At 35.9% G+C, this 21,278-nt stretch overlaps 1 protein-coding gene across 1 annotated transcript in view; it reads right to left on the bottom strand.

The window, feature by feature from the left end:
- LOC140145015 (uncharacterized) overlaps positions 1-21,278 on the bottom strand; it is a 57,868-nt gene that overhangs the window by 16,916 nt on the left and 19,674 nt on the right. The window contains exons 2-4 of the mRNA XM_072166805.1: positions 9,511-9,590; positions 5,347-5,454; positions 829-921 (exon numbers count right to left, since the gene is read on the bottom strand). The gene's annotated coding sequence lies outside the window, so the exon portion shown is untranslated. The remainder of the gene's footprint in view (positions 1-828; positions 922-5,346; positions 5,455-9,510; positions 9,591-21,278) is intronic.

Genomic DNA, 21,278 nt, shown 5'->3' with positions numbered 1-21,278 from the left:
GTCTTGTAGTTCCAGGCATGGAGGGCGCAATGGTTGTAGAAGGGGGGTAGGGTGCTTCTTAGGAGTGGTCTTGGGTGCCGGTAACTGGCCTGAAGATGAGGGGTGGTCTGGTGGTGATGATGCTGTAGTAGGGGGTGTAGCTTTGGCTTGGTTTATCACTGGCTTTAATAGGGCATTAGGGGTGTTGGAGGGTGCTACTTGGTCATCTGGTGGTGTGGATGGATTGGTGTCTGACTGGTCCATTGTTGATGTCTGAGGGTCTCGGGTAGGGGAGGTGATTGGTCGTGTCTTGTCGGTTGGCTACAGTCAACATTTTGACCCAAATTTTTGGAAGGTTATTTCAGGGTCACCAGGGGTCACATGAGGTGAAGTTACTAAAAACTGTCGTATGGGCATGAAACTTGGTGGGTACAGTCTACATTCATAGTCACATTTTTGGAAGGTCATTTTGGGGTCATCCAATGTCACCCAAGGGTCGTCTGAGGTCAAATGACTAAAAACTGTCATATGGGCATGTTACTTGGTGGGTTCAACATATGGAGCCAAATTTTTGGAAGGTCATTTCAGGGTCATCCGAGGTTATCCAGGGGTCAAATTAGTAAAAACTGTCGTTTGGGCATGAAACTTGGTGGGTACAGTCAACCTTTAGACCCAGATATTTGGAAGGTCATTTTGGGGTCACAAGGGGTCATCTGAGGTCAAATTTGTAAAAACTGTCAGATGGGTATGAAACTTGGTGGGTACAGTCACCATTTAGAGCCAAATTTTGGGAAGGGCATTTAGGGGTCACCAGGGGTCATCCACCTAGTATTATAATAATGTACTTACTTTTGCCACGATCAGTTGAACTCCAATGAGCTTTCGCTTTCAACTGCAGCCAATTTGTGCTTTTGCTCGGTAGTCTTCCTTTAGGTTTGCTTGCTGTTAAAATGTTTGAAAATACAGGTTTGATATTATGTTATAGTATTAAATAAATAATAAAACAAATGTACATTTTACACAAGAATCTATCAAATCAACTATATTATGAAATCCTAAATACCTTGGTACTTTATCCTGCTTCCCAAAAATATTGTTCAACAGGAAATATAAACATTGGACAAGGTGCTATTTTGTACATTTTTTCAGTAATCCTCTTTTGCAGCAAACAAAAAGCAAATAGGTCAATTAAATAATTAAAGTTAATAATTAAGGGAGGTGTAATGAGCGAACCGTGGTTTGGATTCCAGAGGGAGGGTGTCTGTAAGAGGCACAGCCATCAGAAAATGAATAACTGAGATCGCGCGCCAAATAAACTTACTGCATAAATTTTCTTTAAGTCTTTAAAAAAATAGGCATACGTGGGAATCGAACCCGGCACCTTCCGGTTCTGAATCAACGGATAGTATCACTAAGCCAACTTTCTATCTGCACTAAAACCTGTGATATTAATTCTTGATAATGCTTAACGGAAAAAATCAATACTAATGTACGATGTCATTCAAAATCAAATAGAAATCCCACAACTAAAGTAGCAATCGATAAATCTGCTCACTCAATCATCAAATAATCAATCGAAAAATAAATAAATAAATAAATAAATAAATGTGTCCGTTCTCTCGAGCCCCAAAAACGTCATTAAATAAATAACAAATAAATAAATAAATAAATAAATAATACAAAAAGAAATTATGAATTAGTTTTTCTAGGCCCTAACGTTGGAAAAAAAAGCAGCATAAGAAAAGTGACAGACGCACGGTTTCGAACAAGCGACGCCCAGAACAGCAACTTAGAAACCACAATGCCTTAGACCGCTAGGCCATAGAATCACAGTTTCTTCGAAGTCAAAGAAATGTATTAACCTTTAACGTTACGCAATATTGGCACATGACACGGGCACATGTATGCGGGTAAAGATACTGCATGATAGAAAGGCGCATAAATAATCTAAGGGTCTATCCCTGAAGTTAATGGTCATTGACATGTAACCAATTCTTTGTATACCAGTGTATATACCAGCTACAGTCAACATATAAAAAGAAGTATATTGTTCGGCGTAGACGCAACCATCAATGCGGGAAGTATAAAACCATAGTCGCCACTCGTGCACTTGTTTGAGTCCACAGGAATTCCGAAAACAGCCTTCAACCCTGAAATCAGAGGTCGGTTTTGGGTTGTTACATGCAAATACAAACTAAATATTTCATGAAAAAACCCACCAAGAGCACTACGAGACTTATTCAGAGCCAATCTACATGATCTACATTCTGTTATTTACAAAAGCCGACGATCAAAGTGAAATTATAAAAGGAGCAAGACCAGATATCAACGTTAAATCACGGTAAGCCTAAAATCGCATCGAAAAACGCCAAAATGCAGTCACAAAATTTATAATATTACTAAATCACCAAAACGAATTGTAACGTAGGTATGCAGAAAAGAGTTGTATTAGCAATAACAAAGTATGTGAAAAAAGATTTGTCTTTGGCATGTCGCTTTTTTAAAATATCACCAAAAATATCAAATTTTGGAAAACGCCCAAAATTTAAAACAAACACGAACCTTCCAAAATAAATATATATTAACACTCGGTGCCAAGTCACTACCTGTCGCGCTGTGATTTGGGGTAACTCGTTGCTTCCCTTCTCCAGATACCTGTACTTCAAGGTCGCTCATACCCCACGCCTTAAGTATAGTTGACCTTTCTTACCTGCTGTACTTGAAGAACTTGATATTTAAAACCATTGGGCCAAATTTCATAAAAATGACCAAAATCATCCTATGCCACTAAGTGTTGTGACCGACAAGTGTTCAAACTTGCTTGTTAAATACAGTTCAGGCCAATAGTAATAGGGGGGTCATTAGCACCAACTTTTTGTTTTACCCATCTTAAAATATGTAGATGACCTATCTAAATATGAAAACAACAATGAATTTTTTTTAGAAAGTTCTGACCCCCTGTACATACCCACTGAAAGTTTCAAATTAAGGTTGCCGAATTTGGCAGACTTGCATTGCTTTTAACACAGGGAACTCAGTGACCTACACACTTGTATTGCTATAACATAGGATATCGCTGATGAAATGGTAATTTTAGTGTCCACAATTGTTAGTTCACATATTTGAGCAGTTTATGGGTAGTATGTAGTATGTACTTAATTTTATATAGTGGCATAGGGTGGTGTCAATCTGGGGGGGCTGTGTAATATTTTCCACATGTAGGCAGCAACCTATATGGTGAGTAGTAGCGACTGCAGTTTTTTGAAATCATCATGTTTTACATCATCAGCCTTTGATGTGACATTTCAAATAAAGTTTCAAGGTGAATAAGTGATAGCTGGTTTTTTATAATGCTTCATAGGAGGAAATATCACTTGTTTTTGGCATGATTTAGCTGCAGTGTTCTCTATTATCTCGTTTCTTGTCTACACCACCTGCACTTGTAAAGGTTCTATTCATAGTTTTGAGTGAGTGTAAGTCCTTAATTCTCCTACATTCAACTGCAATGTTTGAGATCTCTTTAACTCCAATGCCTTGTCCTCCTAGCTGTTTCATGTTCCAAACCTAAGTTATAGGCCTATTATGTTGTACAATTCGCTGTTCTCTTTGAATGAGCCTGATGGTCCGTTTTCTATTAACCCTAACGCTCCTGAATACTACAAAATACTACTCTATATATGCGCTGTTAGTGCATGCATCCCACGTGGTGTGATGACTTAATCGCCCTAAGTGATATATAGGCACGGTTTCACTGGCCAGCGAAGCCCAAGACCCATGGCAAAGTGTCGCCGACCGAGTGCTTGGCATGCGAGGGGTCTCGGGTTTGAATCCCACCCAGAGCAAACAACTTCTTTCCTTCTTTTCTCTCTTTATTCTTTCCTTCTTTCCCTTCCCGTCGCCAAAAAGCCCCTAGGCGGTTAGGGTTAGGTTACCACTATCGAAACTCAGTATAGGCTTCCTTAACCCAACGCTCCTGAATACTACAAAATACTACTCTATATATGCGCTGTTCAGTGCATGCATCCCACGTGGTGTGATGACGCAATCGCCCTAAGTGATATATAGGCACGGTTTTAAGCTGGCCAGCGAAGCCCAAGACCGTGGCAAAGTGTCGCCGACCGAGTGCTTGGCATGCGAGGGGTCTCGGGTTCGAATCCCACCCAGAGCAAACAACTTCTTTCCTTCTTTTCTCTCTTTATTCTTTCCTTCTTTCCCTTCCCGTCGCCAAAAAGCCCCTAGGCGGTTAGGGTTAATAGGCCTACATGACTTAAGTCTGCTGATTCAGCAGTTTTGTACTGGTGACAAGTAAGACATATTTATATTATAGGGGCACGGACTACAACTAGCCCATACCCATGCAGTCAGTGTTCAACTTTTCAACCCATATTGGGCTGTTCCAGTTGAAATCCTTACACCTCCCATAGAAGATATGACCTTAATCTCCCACACATAGGGTGTAGATTTCAACATTATTGTTAGCTATTGTAAGCTAACAATAATGTGGACACTTAAATTATCATTTCATCAGTGATAAACTATGTTATAGCAATACATGTCTGTCAGTCAGAAATTCCGTGTTAAAAGCAGTGTAAGTCTGCTGAATTGGAAACCTTAATTTGAAACTTTCAGAGGGTATGTACAGGGGGTTAGCAGTTTGCATTTTTTTCTTTTTCTTGAATAATTATCTATTAGGGTTGGTACATATTTTGAGGAGGGTAAAAAATAATAAGTGTAATTTTGTAAAATACTAGCCCCCCCCCCTACTGAAAAAGTAGTGAATTCAACCACATAGGCTTTTATTTCCACAAGTTCTTTTTAACTTCCCTTTATTTGAACTTAAAATGTTTGAGATGACGCCAACAACCTGTGCCTCTGGAGCATAATTTGTTTTGTCACTTCAAAGAGGCACTAGTCGTGCCATTTATTATGCAAACTTATACCGGCTCGGATTGAGTGGTCGAGTGGTGTAGCCGGTATTCGTTTACCAATTGTTGATTCAGATCTCAATGATTCACTTGATTCTTTCTCTTATAAACACATCCAAAAAAGAAAGTTCTCAGTACTTTGAGGGTCCATTACTTCGAGCACAATGAACTTAAAGCAATAGAATTGATATAAATGTGTGGTAAAAATTTGTTTGCTTCAAGTTAATTATTGCCCCTCAAAGTAGTAGGGACTTTCTTTTTCTGGATGTGTTTACAATTTCTAAGGTAGATAGGTAGGGTGAAGTTATAGAGACCAGAAATACTAAATTCAAATATCAAGTTAAGATCAGGCTATACATGCTAGTATAGTGGTTAGTAAAGTAGTTGTGCTCCAGGATAACAGGTTGTTGACATAATCTCAAATAATGTGTTGTGCACTTACCTGTTCTTTTCAGGTAGTATGTTCCTTGAATTCCGATGGGAGAGGGCCTCTACATGGAAAGAGGCCCTCTCCCGGCTATTACTGATTAGCTTGTATCATGTAGGTCAACTGTTTTGGAAATATAAAAAGAGAGAATATTAATCTTCATATAACTCATACAAAGTTTCTTGTCATTTGATTGGCCAACTACTATTGATTATTTCTTCTATTTTTAGCGGCCAGCTGCAAAAGGACTATTTCACTCCGCGTCCGTGCAATATCTATTTTTCCATTGCACGGACGCTGGAGGTACCATAGCAACGCTTGACAGATATCTGTGAGCATATAGCGAGGTTTCCACCTCGACTCGCCAATTATAGGTGTGGGTGTTGCTTTAAAAATAAATATGCATTTAGATATCTTTTAATTTATTTTGTTTTCCTGGTGATTTATAAAATTAAGTGGAAGCAAGGGAACTTATTTATGAGTTATATAAAACAAATATTGAATGTTTTTATTCGTTCAATGGAAAGAATATTTTTATTCGGTCAAATATGAACTGTTCCATTCAACTCGGCAAAGCCTCGTTGAATGGACAGTCCATATTTCACCTCATGAAAATATTCAAACATTGAAGTCATAAACATTCAATATTTGTATAATAAGAGTCTTTTCCTTATCACCAAAATAATAAATAAAAGTTAAAGTTGCACTGGCTCGTTCTTAAGCATATTGAGCATGTTCTTCCCCAATACTTGACAAGTCACAATCTCAATTTTGAACTGAACCCGTAAACTAGGATGGTTTGTGCATTTCCTTCCTATCTTTTCATTTTTTTTGTTTCTTTCCCTTTTCCTCATGTTCACTTTTACCCCCTTTAAACTTTTGTGTTATATCCTCTTTTGGTTTTGTGCAAATAGAACACAAAATATGGGTAGGAAAAATTGATTATATATATGGAAATAGCTGTTTTATTCCTTCTTATTCTGACTCGGGGGGGGGGGGGGAGGCTTGCTCAGACTACTACTCCTGTAAAAAGTGCATGGCGCCATTAGGGAACAGAAGGCCTGCATCCACATGCTATTTATAACCAACTGCAAATCCGGGCTGCAAATCTATGCTTATTGATCAAAGACCTTCAATTTGTCCTTGATTTGATCATAATGATTGTGATCTTGATTCACGAAAGACATGAAGTTCATGAAAGACACATTTAATACTGAGTTGGGTGAAAAACAAAAATCACTTATTTATTTCTTCTTCAAGGACAAGCAATCTGTGAGAAGCACTGTTCTCCCTTGCTGTCCAATTAGAGTGAAAATTTTATTCTAAATTTTTACAAGTGCTAATCCATGCTCTTTAGTCTTAGTACAATCATTGTCATTTGTTTCTTAAAGGCCCATATAAAAATAACAGATGTGGAAATAGGAGTATAAACTGACCAGTAGATACCAGTTGTAGTCCAACTAATTCATGGCATATTAGATGGCCTAGGGGAAAGTTGGCCCATATTTGCAAGATTATCCTTACCTTCAAGGTGAAACAAACCTACTCATGTTACCCTCTGGCCATGGGCTGGCCTGGTGTCAGATCTTACCCAGGGAAAGATGACATTCCAATATTGGCCTTTAAGCACCTAAATGTACATTAGATTACATGTATCTTTTATATATGAAGTTATCAACTATACACATGTTGAGCTATGTTTGGGTATGTGGCAATGACCTTTGCCACAAATGTGGAAGAAACCCACCATCGGAGGATCACCACGCAGTGAGTGGCAGACTTCCAATGTCAGATGAGCGCCAAAGCAGTGTGTGGAAACGGAAACCTGTACTTTGCCTTTGATAAAAATTATGCTAAGATGGAAAGCTCAGCCACCAAATTAACCCTAAATGCTACAGCTCAACTTACCGTACTTTGCCTAACCAGACAGTCCATGCCAAAATTGTTACTACACCTTTACATTTCATCGAATCTCTTTTTTATGTCTGTCATTTTGAACATCACACTTGAAAGATGTATGCTATGTAGAAACTTTATTTTGCAATTTCATAATTTGTATATTATTAGCATATTTGCAAGAAAAAACATGAAAATCAATAAATACAGGGTGTCCCAAAGGTCTCGATACCTTTTTGAACCGTCATATCTTTCGCTAGGATTGACCGATGGGAAATCAAAATACATATTTGGAAAAAGTAAATTCCGGCAATTATTTTGATACCAAACATGATACATTTTCCTTCGTTAACAAGGCATACATGACCAATGAACAATGCAACTCATATGCAACATGTCAATACTGGTAACCAAAAATATGTGTTTCTCGTTGAGAATTATAAAAACGATTTTTAGACTTCGCTCTTCGCCTTCAATTCTAATACAATTTTGAAGAAAAAGTTTATCTTATTCGGTTATGATATGGTCTGAGACTAATAGTCTCAGATATGGTTGATGATGATATATTGAAATCATTTCTTCATAGAATTTTCAATCTAACAATGGTTATATATTCAAATAGAAGTTTCAACCCTGGCCCTGATCAAACTGATTATGTAGCACCGACTGAAGATCAAATGTGACAATTAATGTTTAGAAAATGCCTTGAGTTTGGAACATTTGTAATGGAAAACCACTGGTTGTTTCCTTGGGTTTGCAATTACAATTATTATGAAGAACGATACTTTAATGCTGACCTCCCCGTCTTTCATTTTAAATATCCACTGCGAATTTTTAAGAGTTATGTCCTTACATTCCTGGTGCAGGAATTTTGTGCAGGTTGTGAGAGAGCACTATTGAATAATGGAATATTGCACAACTTTAGAAGATAGCTTTTACTGGCTTGATTTCTGAATAAAATCAAAGCATTAGTACACAATTCCTGGTGTTGTATAACATCTTGATAGTCTATTTTTTATAATCAGAGAACTGCAATTGAATTGAATGGGGAGACATTGTTCTTGAAGTTGAGAGGAGATAGTGGATAGTTGGGACCCGGAGATGTGCTGTAAACTTATTGTATGTTTTTTGTGTAATATACCCAACTATGTCACCGTAGATTATTTATTATGTTAGTGATGTTATATGTCAAATTTGGTGTCAAAAAAATTGCCAATTTTTTTTCTTTTCAAGGATACATTCACTTTTATTATCGCGTGCTGAATACTAGAGTTATGAATGTTTAAAATGGTATCGAGACTTTTGGGACACCCTGTACCTATATTTTTCACAATTTCAATATTTTATTAGAAATTAAGCATGTAGGCCGTTTGTTATGACTTGATGAATGAAGCTGTTAAAACAGATTTTGATATTTTTGCTTATTTTTCCTTTTTTTTTGCCCCAAAATGTGTAAAAATCAACATTTTTTTGATGACCTATATTTTCTTTGAATATTTATCAAATTTCTTAATTTAGGTATAATACAGTGCAGAAAAAGATTTCAAAAAAATCTGTTAAAACAGATTTCCAATAAATTGTTCCATTTTCCATTTTGGGTTAAATACTCAATTTTCATGCGCTTGATATTTGAAACATAAAATGAAAACATGTCCATTGCACTTTTTCCTCGAGATGTACTATAATATCAAGGTTACGGATATATTATAATCCCTTCTTATCTTCACTGATCCATCAGATACCTATTGTTATGAATGATCAATGAAAAGGTTCAGAACTGGGCTACTAATGGTCTGTCAAGTATCTATAGTTATTTTCATGACTGTGTCAACTCAAAAATCATGCAAGGTCGAATTTAGGAAAAGTATGATCAGTTGAGCTGTACTATATGCAGGCTATTGTTGGGTCAGCAATTTCCCAACAGCTCTTTTTACTTTATTATTATTAATTTTTTTATTATCAAAGAGATACTCAGAGACGCATAATTTTTGGCAGTTTTAGAATATTTACTAAGCCCCCCGTGCATGTTTGGCCTCACTGAACAGAACCAAATATTTTGAAAATCAATAATAATAATAATAATAATAATAATAATAATAATAATAATAATAATAATAATAATAATATGGACATTAATAATGCGCATCTGTGCAAATTCAACAGGAAACATGATCTCAAAAACGGACGTAACATTTGAGTTTTCTTCGTATTTTGTCAATAATTATTTCTAAAAAGACAATGGCTTAAGGGTATCCTACAAATAAACCAAATCTTATAACTTACCCCATTTCACATGGACAAGGACCTGAAGACACGTGTGGTATGTCTGTTCTGTGTTGGTTCACGTCCCTTTCCTTTCCACTCTGAATTAAAACAAAATCAAAGGAAACTTCATAACTTTATTGTCTTCACTACATTATTTCTGTAATAGCCATTATAGCTTTTTTTTTCCAACATTCTGTTCCAGTAAAGTGTCAAGATACATAATAAAAGTGAGCATGTTAACATTTCCCGTGGTGACTAAACATTTCTTCATAGAATTCTATTTCTAATTTGTATTCATTTTTAGAAATAATGAATAAGTAAAGAACCTATGCTATTCAGAACGTCAAGTTATCATGGTTATGTTGACAAACAGAAATACAGGCATGTAAATATGTACAGAAATAAGAAATTTTGACCTTGACCTCTGTTAACTAAGTTTGCCGACAAGATCCCAAAAATATTTTGTTGAAAAATGAAACTGGGAAGTGTTGAACTTCAAACATGGGATCTCGATTGTGCAGCCAATTATAAGGGTTTCTACACATGGGCGCTTTTCAGCAAATACATGGGTGGGTGGTGACTGGATCGAGTGCAATTGGATGGTGCTTGGGAGGGTCTACCATAAAGATTCGCCTAATGGCGAACTTAGGCTCCGTTGCCTTGGAGTAAATTTCATGGTAAAATAGAGAGCTCACTTCTCTGAAATCCCAACAAGAATTAAGGTTCCGTGCCCATATTTTCTGGTGGGAATTTTACTGCTAGGTTTTGCCTTAAATTCCATTTATGTCAATGATATATCATCAGCACTGGACAAGTTCTAAATTACATCAATCACATTAGAGCTGCAATATTGCTCTTTTGTGGCTATGTTAAATTTATTTTCTTTAACAATGAGTGAAACATATATTAGGAAATCACAAGTCCAAACTTGGTAAAGTGAAGCCCAGCTACATATCCATATATGGACAGAGCAATCATCCACAATGCAAGAGCTCTCAGTATCCAGTTGCATGGTTGCATGGACCATCCAAGTTTATTTAATTCCAATTTCATTTCCCTATAAATAAAATGAAGGTCTGAAAAAAATGTTGTGTGACTAATTCTTTGAGACCACACTATTATGCCAGGTGGTCCAGGATTTATGAAACAGCCATCAGCCTAAACTATAGAAATAGTTCAATGAAGAGAAACCTGCAGCGCATAGAGTGCTGTATGACCCATCCTATGGGATGCTCAAATGCATATCAAAAACTGTCCATTTTCACAGTATCTGATTAAGTTTGTTTGTACTTCAATGCCTTAAACAATTTAATGAGAATGGTAAAATGCGAGTTTGCGAGTTTGACCTTAAAAAACCCTAGTATTTGGAACCATTCACTGAGAGTGGTCCAAAGCTTAAAAAAAAACAATTATAAAACTGTACAGTATACGGATATTAAAGAATAAAATGCAATATTAATAATACAATTATCAGAGTAAACTGAACTTAAAGCTATATTATAACATTTGCTGAGAAGAACGCCCTGAATTTTTTTTTTAAATTCTGGTTTTTACATGATTGTAATGTACTTTAGTCCCAACTTTAGTCAATAAAGATACTCTGCAAAAATCAAGACTTTAGGTGCTGTAGTTTTGTCAAAATCCGAGATTTTGAATAAAACGATGGAACCGGTGTTTTATTATTACAACCGCGGGAGTAACATGCATGGGCACAAGTAGTAAATTCCAATTTTCTATGCTTTACCTTACTTGTTCGGCTCAAAATTAAAAGGGACATATCTGACAGTAAAAGCTAACATTTTATGGAAAATAAATACTAATCTATTTTTACAGAAATGTTATAATATGGCTTTAAATTCTCAAATATTAAAAAAAACCTAAATTATCCAAAGCAAAATAACAACAAAGTAAATCCATATGGTTACTCACCCCCTCCCCACACACACATACACCCACCCCCACACCCACCCCTACCACATCAATACATACATAATCAGTCAATAGTACAGGCATTTCTTCACTCGTATTCGCAGGGAATCTAAAACATGTTTAGAAAATGAGTTTTCAATGCTTGAGCATATCGCCATGTAAAGTTAATTAGTTATCATATCTTTTCTTAAATTAATTCCTTTTTAAATTCTTAAAAAGGAAGACAGTCACCATCTTAATAGTCAGTTTCTGTCAGAAGTGAACCAAAATGAGCAAACTATTGTCCTGCCCATTTTTGTATTTAGTATGTATCATTGTGAAGTTATGAAGTCATGAAGTCATAATTGCGATTGTGAACATGGTTCAGATTTTGTGCACTTTGCGTAAAGTAGGCCAGGTTAAAACAATGTGTGACTTTGAGTAACAAGTAGTTGCATAATTTACCAGATTTGTGCATGCTGATTGCGTAATCATATTTCGGGTTATGCTAAATGCTTTGTGTAAAATTATATAGTGCACCATTTGATTCAAGATTTGTAGGCCTATAAAAATATGTGTTGATAAAAATGTGTATTCATGCTTTGTAAATAACTTTTGTAGAAGTAACAAACTATGTTGTGTAACTTTGGTAAAACACTTTGGTAAATACAATTGTGTATTAACTTCGTTATGGCAAGTCATTGTTGACAAAATTAGCATTGAAATTGATGATTGGTGTGTGACAAAAATAGATCATTTTAATGTGATAGATGATGCAGCCATTGTTGAAATATTGTACTTAAAATTACACTGGTTTGTGTACCAACTCAAAAATGTGTGGAGTAAACAGTTTGTGTTTCATTAAAGACTATGCAGACTCCTCATGCACTTTGAAGTCTGTAGTGGCCCTAATGTGTTTTGTATAAAAGTATAAAAAGCTTGTTTTTATATAAAAAGATTGTCTTTCAAGTGGAAATCTGCCTTGTGTGCAACATAGATTTCCATGAGAACATTCGTTAAATGTGTATTCAGCGTGTAGGCGTGATACGGTTTCAAAAATAATGCTGCCAGTGTGCATTCATAATGTCATTTTTGTGAAATAATTGTAAAATGTAATATTAATGTTGGCAATTGCACTTTTGTGGTTTATGCATTTAGGAGTTGCAGATTAGGCGAGTTGTGAGAGCTTTTGTGAGAGTTTAGGGACGCGAAGGTTTGAGGCGCTTAAATTGTGAGTTAACATTTGTGTATAGTGTTAGTGTCATGTGTATTGCTCATCGTGATTGTGTGAGATTAAAATAGTTGGAGAGCTGGCGAGTTCATGGTAAAAAAGGTGCTCAGGAGATACCAGTAGAAAGAAATAGTGTACAGTTGTAGTAGACAAATTGGGTTCAAGAGTAAGGTAAAAGTCAATTGTGAGGTTCGGCATTTGAAATAGTGGGACAGGTGCATGAAGTTTGAGAGTGCAGTAACCTTTGTTCATGGTGTATACATGAAAATGTGCTTTAATGAATCTATAAAAAAAAGGAAACAATGTATTGTATTGTCATTGTGTAAGATGCTTTGATGAACCTTATAAAAAAAAGTATTCTTTGCAATTTGTGTAATGTAAACTGTGAAACTTTATGATGTAATGTGTCAAGTAATGTGTTAAAACATAACAAAGTATGGCAGGCCATTTGCGTCATAACATAAGTATGGTAGGCCATTTGCGTCATAACATAGCAGATAAAAACACACTGTTGCTAATTGTTTAATTAAACAGTTGTGCATTGTAAAATCAAATGATTTTTGTCAGCCAGATATGGTAAGCCATTTATGACATAAACTGTTGTTCATGTAGTAAGGTAAGATGCATTCTGTAGAGTAAGAACTTTTAATAAAACTTGTTGACAAATAATAATGCTCATTGTTTATTGTGTTTATAAGCCTATCCGGGATTCCTTTGACGGATACCGCGGTGTGTTCTGCCACACCAACTTACCCTGATGGTGGGTGCGTTCCTTTCACACTGGTGGCAATCTGCGCTTTTTAGAAACCTGCCTTCGCTACTTTTATTCCCCTAAAAGGAAGGGTGGCGCTGCTCCAAAAATGTGGCAAAAATCCGCTCGGCCATCAATAGTTAGCGGACCCACCCTGTTCCTTTCACAATATCATGTCACACATTTTAACAGTATGTAAATTGTACCATTTTGATCTACAGAATCTATGCCCATTGTGGCCATGTCTTTTATATAATAATTGTGGCCTTTCATTTTATTTACTTTAATGAATTTGAATGAAAATCCCATCAATTTGTCATGACACATGTCAAATTTGACATATAAATTTGCTCAAAATGTCCTTTTGTGTTATTGCACCGCTACCAATTCATATCAAATTGCTTATAAATCTAAATATAAATATACCTAAATGATAGCATTTGATGTGACTATGGTGTAGTCATACAAAGAAACAAAAATCTGAGTACTGTATATCCTCTAATAAACGCCCCTCTTCTAATGAACACCCCTTCAGTCTTTTTGACAAATTGAATAAAATAAACACCTCCCTAAATCCCCCTGAAACAAACAACTTTCATGCTATATTGTGAAAGTAAGCTTACCACGGTCCACACACAATTGGAATGGCATTGATATTGGCAAAATACAATGTACATCATATACCCGGAAATGAACCAGAAGTCATGGATCTTAAGTTCATAGTTTGCCATTTCGGAGTGATTTTTAAGTTTACCTGATGACTTTTCATTGATTTTTCTGTGAATTATTTATTGTTGCAAAAATGACCTCTAATAAATGCCTCCCCTTTTTTTCAAAAATTTCACACCCGGGGTGTTTATTAGAGGACATACGGTATTTATTCGCATATCAAGTAGTTCAAGTAATTCCCAGGAGGTTGGTAGATGCCATTAGTGTTAAAATGGCATAAATCTTGTCAACCAATGGGGTACATATACGAGGGGGTATCCAAAAGTTTTTGACATCACATAGAAGCGAAGGAGCTATATCGATGAAATTTTGTCAGTGTAATTACTGGTCCTTATGTACATTATGGTCCAAAAATGGTCTCATAAGTATGTTCACTTCCTTTACAGGTGCCGCTAGGCGGGCAGTAGGCGCATAACCTTTTCATGATAAGATCCTTAAATTTCTTGAATTTTTTCACTGTGGCTGCATCATCCGTAAGTGATGAACGTCCACTTTTGGCTCATCTGTGAGGGACATGTGACCAGTTTGGAAATTCCTATTTCAAAAGCAACAATGCCATATGATGGGCAATCATCACCGTAGATAGCTTTCATTTCATCATAGATTTTCTGAGCATTGTAGGCCTAATCCATTAAATGCAGGAACTTAATCACGCCTGCGTGCCTCAATTTTCACCATTTTACAGGTTATGCGCCTACTGCCCATCTAGCGGCACCTGTAAAGAAAGTAAACATACTTATGAGACCATTTTTGGACCATAATGTACATAAGGACCAGTAATTACACTGACAAAATTTCATCGATATAGCTTCTTCGCTTCTATGTGATGTCAAAAACTTTTGGATACCCCCTCGTAGTTAATTATACCTACAATGAAATATAGCAACAGGTGCAGCAGTGCTTTATACCGATCCCCAAAAATGTTATCTACCTAAGATGACTTCATCAATGAGTGCTCTCTACTTAAGATGACTTCATCAATGAGTGCTCTCTACTTAAGATGACTTCATCAATGAGTGCTATCTACCAAAGATGACTTCGTCAATGAGTGCTATCTACCTAAGAAGATGACTTCATCAACAAATACTATCTACCTAAGATGACTTCATCATCAATGAGTGCTATCTACCTAAAATTACTTCATCAATGAGTGCTATCTACCAAAGATGACTTCATCAATAAGTGCTATTTATCAAAGATGACTTCATCAATGAGTGCTATTTACCTAAGATGACTTCATCAATGAGTGCTATCTGCCTAAGATGACTTCATCAATGAGTGCTATCGACCTAAGATAACTTCATCAATGAGTGCTATTTACCTAAGATGACTTCATCAATGCGTGGTATCTGCCTAAGATTACTTCATCAATGAGTGCTCCCTACTTAAGATGACTTCATCAATGAGTGCTATCTACCTAAGATGACTTCATCAATGAGTGCTCTCTACTTAAGATGACTTCATCAATGAGTGCTATCTACCTAAGATTACTTCATCAACAAGTACTATCTACCTAAGATGACTTCTTCAATGAGTGCTATTTACCTAAGATGACTTCATCAATGAGTGCTATCTGCCTAAGATGACTTCATCAATGAGTGCTATCTACCTAAGATAACTTCATCAATGAGTGCTATTTACCTAAGATGACTTCATCAATGCGTGGTATCTGCCTAAGATTACTTCATCAATGAGTGCTCCCTACTTAAGATGACTTCATCAATGAGTGCTATCTACCTAAGATGACTTCATCAATGAGTGCTCTCTACTTAAGATGACTTCATCAATGAGTGCTATCTACCTAAGATTACTTCATCAACAAGTACTTCATATACTATCTACCTAAGATGACTTCTTCAATAAGTGCTATTTACCTAAGATGACTTCATCAATGAGTGGTATCTGCCTAAGATTACTTCATCAATGAGTGCTCCCTACTTAAGATGACTTCATCAATGAGTGCTATCTACCTAGTACCTAGGTTATGCCCGATCCCCAAAAATGTTATCTACCTAAGATGACTTCATTAATGAGTGCTATCTACCTAAGATGACTTCATCAATGAGTGCTCTCTACTTAAGATGACTTCATCAATGAGTGCTGTCTACCTAAGATGACTTGATCAATGAGTGCTATCTACCTACAATTACTTCATCAACAAGTGCTATCTACCTAAGAAGACTTCATCAATAAGTGCTATTTACCTAAGATGACTTCATCAATGAGTGCTATCTACCTAAGATGACTTCATCAATGAGTGCTATTTACCTAAGATGACTTCATCAATGAGTGATATCTGCCTAAGATGACTTCATCAATGAGTGCTATCTACCTAAGATGACTTCATCAATGAGTGCTATTTACCTAAGATGACTTCATCAATGAGTGCTATCTACCTAAGATGACTTGATCAATGAGTGCTATCTACCTACAATTACATCAACAAGTGCTATCTACCTAAGATGACTTCATCAATAAGTGCTATTTACCTAAGATGACTTCATCAATGAGTGCTATCTGCCTAAGATGACTTCATCAATAGAAAAAAAAATAGTAGGTAATATCCGCTTAGAATAATTTTGTGCAATCCGTGCTGTGTGTCGTTTATGTTTTTGCTCACTTTTGTGATCCATTCACGATCACACGCGACACACTGTGCGGCATGGACCTAAATAATTGTTTTTGTATTTTCATTGCTGTATATTTCACATGTTAATCTGTCCTTATTTTGCTCGCCACTGATGTGGACTTTCACACATCTTTATAATATAACTGTGCAATATACATCAACTTTTTACCTCAGTCATTTTTATAAAGCTGGTTTGTATTTTAATTATGTATATTAGATATTGCTGCCATGTGTGTATGCTCTTATGTTGTTTTGTAAAGCGCTATGAAAACCAGTTTTTTTTACTATATGCGTTTTTGCATGCAAGTAATTAATTTTAATGATTCAGTTGATTTTGTTGTTTTTTTATAGGATAAATTTGTGAATTTCCTCTGTCAAAGTCTACGATGCATATTCTACGTTTGTTGTTTTGTTCTTTTGTGCTTTAAAGCACTCCATTTCTGTGCAATATGCATTGTATGCTTTTCCAATCTCTTGCCTCTTGCACTGGTGCCTATTTCACATTTCCATTTTTTGCTGATTCTGCGTGTGCCTTCTTTTGATTTCCTCCTTGTGTGAAATATGCATCTTGTGTTCTTTTGGCTTTGAATTTTGTATGTTTATTGTTGTATATTTCACATGCTACTGTCCCCCCTTTGCTCGCCTCTGACGTAACTGTGCAATATACATCAACTTATTTTCTTTGTTAATTTTAAAATGTTAGTTCGTATCTTAATGCTGTATATTTAAATATTGTTGCCATGTGTTTATGCTTTTATGTATGCTTTGTAAAGCGCATTGAGATTTGTTTGTAATGCGCTATATAAGAATAAATTATTATTATTATTATTATTATTATATCAATGAGTGCTATCTACCTAAGATGACTTCATCAATGAGTGATATTTACCTAAGATGACTTCATCAATGAGTGGTATCTGCCTAAGAATACTTCATCAATGAGTGCTATCTACCTAAGATGACTTCATCAATGAGTGCTATCTGCCTGAGATGACTTCATCAATAAGTGCTATTTACCTAAGATGACTTCATCAATGAGTGCTATCTACCTAAGATGACTTCAGTAATAAGTGCTATTTACCTCAGATGACTTCATCAATGAGTGCTATTTACCTAAGATGACTTCATCAATGAGTGGTATCTGCCTAAGAATACTTCATCAATGAGTGCTCCCTACTTAAGATGACTTCATCAATGAGTGCTATCTACCTAGTACCTAAGATGACTTCATCAACGAGTGCTTTCTACCTAAGATGACTTCATCAATGAGTGCTATCTACCTAAGATGACTTCATCAATGAGTGCTATCTACCTAAGATGACTTCATCAATGAGTGCTATTTACCTAAGATGACTTCATCAATGAGTGCTATCTGCCTAAGATGACTTCATCAATGAGTGCTATCTACCTAAGATAACTTCATCAATGAGTGCTATTTACCTAAGATGACTTCATCAATGCGTGGTATCTGCCTAAGATTACTTCATCAATGAGTGCTCCCTACTTAAGATGACTTCATCAATGAGTGCTATCTACCTAAGATGACTTCATCAATGAGTGCTCTCTACTTAAGATGACTTCATCAATGAGTGCTATCTACCTAAGATTACTTCATCAACAAGTACTATCTACCTAAGATGACTTCTTCAATAAGTGCTATTTACCTAAGATGACTTCATCAATGAGTGCTATCTACCTAAGATGACTTCATCAATGAGTGCTATCTACCTAAGATGACTTCATCAATGAGTGCTATTTACCTAAGATGACTTCATCAATGAGTGCTATCTGCCTAAGATGACTTCATCAATAGAAAAAAAATAGTAGGTAATATCCGCTTAGAATAATTTTGTGCAATCCCGTGCTGTGTGTCGTTTATGTTTTTTGCTCACTTTTGTGATCCATTCACGATCACACGCGACACACTATCTTGGCATGGACCTAAATAATTGTTTTGTATTTTCATTGCTGTATATTTCACATGTTAATCTGTCCTTATTTTGCTCGCCACTGATGTGGACTTTCACACATCTTTATAATATAACTGTGCAATATACATCAACTTTTTACCTCAGTCATTTTTATAAAGCTGGTTTGTATTTTAATTATGTATATTTTCACATTTCCATTTTTTGCTGATTCTGCGTGTGCCTTCTTTTGATTTCCTCCTTGTGTGAAATATGCATCTTGTGTTCTTTTGGCTTTGAATTTTGTATGTTTATTGTTGTATATTTCATGCTACTGTCCCCCTTTGCTCGCCTCTGGCGTAACTGTGCAATATACATCAACTTATTTTCTTTGTTAATTTTAAAATGTTAGTTCGTATCTTAATGCTGTATATTTAAATATTGTTGCCATGTGTTTATGCTTTTATGTATGCTTTGTAAAGCGCATTGAGATTTGTTTGTAATGCGCTATATAAGAATAAATTATTATTATTATTATTATTATTATATCAATGAGTGCTATCTACCTAAGATGACTTCATCAATGAGTGATATTTACCTAAGATGACTTCATCAATGAGTGGTATCTGCCTAAGAATACTTCATCAATGAGTGCTATCTACCTAAGATGACTTCATCAATGAGTGCTATCTGCCTGAGATGACTTCATCAATAAGTGCTATTTACCTAAGATGACTTCATCAATGAGTGCTATCTACCTAAGATGACTTCATCAATAAGTGCTATTTACCTCAGATGACTTCATCAATGAGTGCTATTTACCTAAGATGACTTCATCAATGAGTGGTATCTGCCTAAGAATACTTCATCAATGAGTGCTCCCTACTTAAGATGACTTCATCAATGAGTGCTATCTACCTAGTACCTAAGATGACTTCATCAACGAGTGCTTTCTACCTGAGATGACTTCATCAATGAGTGCTATCTGCCTAAGATGACTTCATCAATGAGTGCTATCTACCTAAGATGACTTCATCAATGAGTGCTATTTACCTAAGATGACTTCATCAATGAGTGGTATCTGCCTAAGATTACTTCATCAATGAGTGCTCCCTACTTAAGATGACTTCATCAATGAGTGCTATCTACCTAGTACCTAGGTTATGCCCGATCCCCAAAAATGTTATCTACCTAAGATGACTTCATTAATGAGTGCTATCTACCTAAGATGACTTCATCAATGAGTGCTCTCTACTTAAGATGACTTCATCAATGAGTGCTGTCTACCTAAGATGACTTGATCAATGAGTGCTATCTACCTACAATTACTTCATCAACAAGTGCTATCTACCTAAGAAGACTTCATCAATAAGTGCTATTTACCTAAGATGACTTCATCAATGAGTGCTATCTACCTAAGATGACTTCATCAATGAGTGCTATTTACCTAAGATGACTTCATCAATGAGTGATATCTGCCTAAGATGACTTCATCAATGAGTGCTATCTACCTAAGATGACTTCATCAATGAGTGCTATTTACCTAAGATGACTTCATCAATGAGTGCTATCTACCTAAGATGACTTGATCAATGAGTGCTATCTACCTACAATTACATCAACAAGTGCTATCTACCTAAGATGACTTCATCAATAAGTGCTATTTACCTAAGATGACTTCATCAATGAGTGCTATCTACCTAAGATGACTTCATCAATGAGTGCTATTTACCTAAGATGACTTCATCAATGAGTGATATCTGCCTAAGATGACTTCATCAATGAGTGCTATCTACCTAAGATGACTTCATCAATGAGTGCTATTTACCTAAGATGACTTCTATCTACCTAATACCTAAGATGACTTCATCAATGAGTGCTATCTACCTAAGATGACTTGATCAATGAGTGCTATCTACCTACAATTACTTCATCAACAAGTGCTATCTACCTAAGATGACTTCATCAATAAGTGCTATTTACCTAAGATGACTTCATCAATGAGTGCTATCTACCTAAGATGACTTCATCAATGAGTGCTATTTACCTAAGATGACTTCATCAATGAGTGATATCTGCTTAAGATGACTTTATCAATGAGTGCTATCTACCTAAGATGACTTCATCAATGAGTGCCATTTACCTAAGATGACTTGAGTGCTATCTACCTAATACCTAAGATGACTTCATCAATGAGTGCTTTCTACCTAAGATGACTTCATCAATGAGTGCTCCCTACTTAAGATGACTTCATCAATGAGTGCTATTTACCTAAGATGACTTCATCAATGAGTGGTATCTGCCTAAGATTACTTCATCAATGAGTGCTCTCTACTTAAGATGACATCAATGAGTGCTATCTACCTAGTACCTAAGATGACTTCATCATCAATGAGTGCTATTTACCTAAGATGACTTCATCAATGAGTGTTATCAGCCTAAGATGACTTCATCAATGAGTGCTCCCTACTTCAGATGACTTCATCAATGAGTGCTATCTACCTAGTACCTAGGTTATGCCCGATCCCCAAAAATGTTATCTGCCTAAGATGACATCAATGAGTGCTATCTACCTAAGATGACTTCATCAATGAGTGCTATTTACCTAAGATGACTTCATCAATGAGTGGT

The sequence above is a fragment of the Amphiura filiformis genome, unplaced genomic scaffold (genome assembly GCF_039555335.1).
Source record: "Amphiura filiformis unplaced genomic scaffold, Afil_fr2py scaffold_114, whole genome shotgun sequence".
NCBI classification, from domain to species: domain Eukaryota; kingdom Metazoa; phylum Echinodermata; class Ophiuroidea; order Amphilepidida; family Amphiuridae; genus Amphiura; species Amphiura filiformis.
Note: the sequence above shows the minus strand (reverse complement) of the source record. Positions and strands in the feature narration are given on the sequence as shown.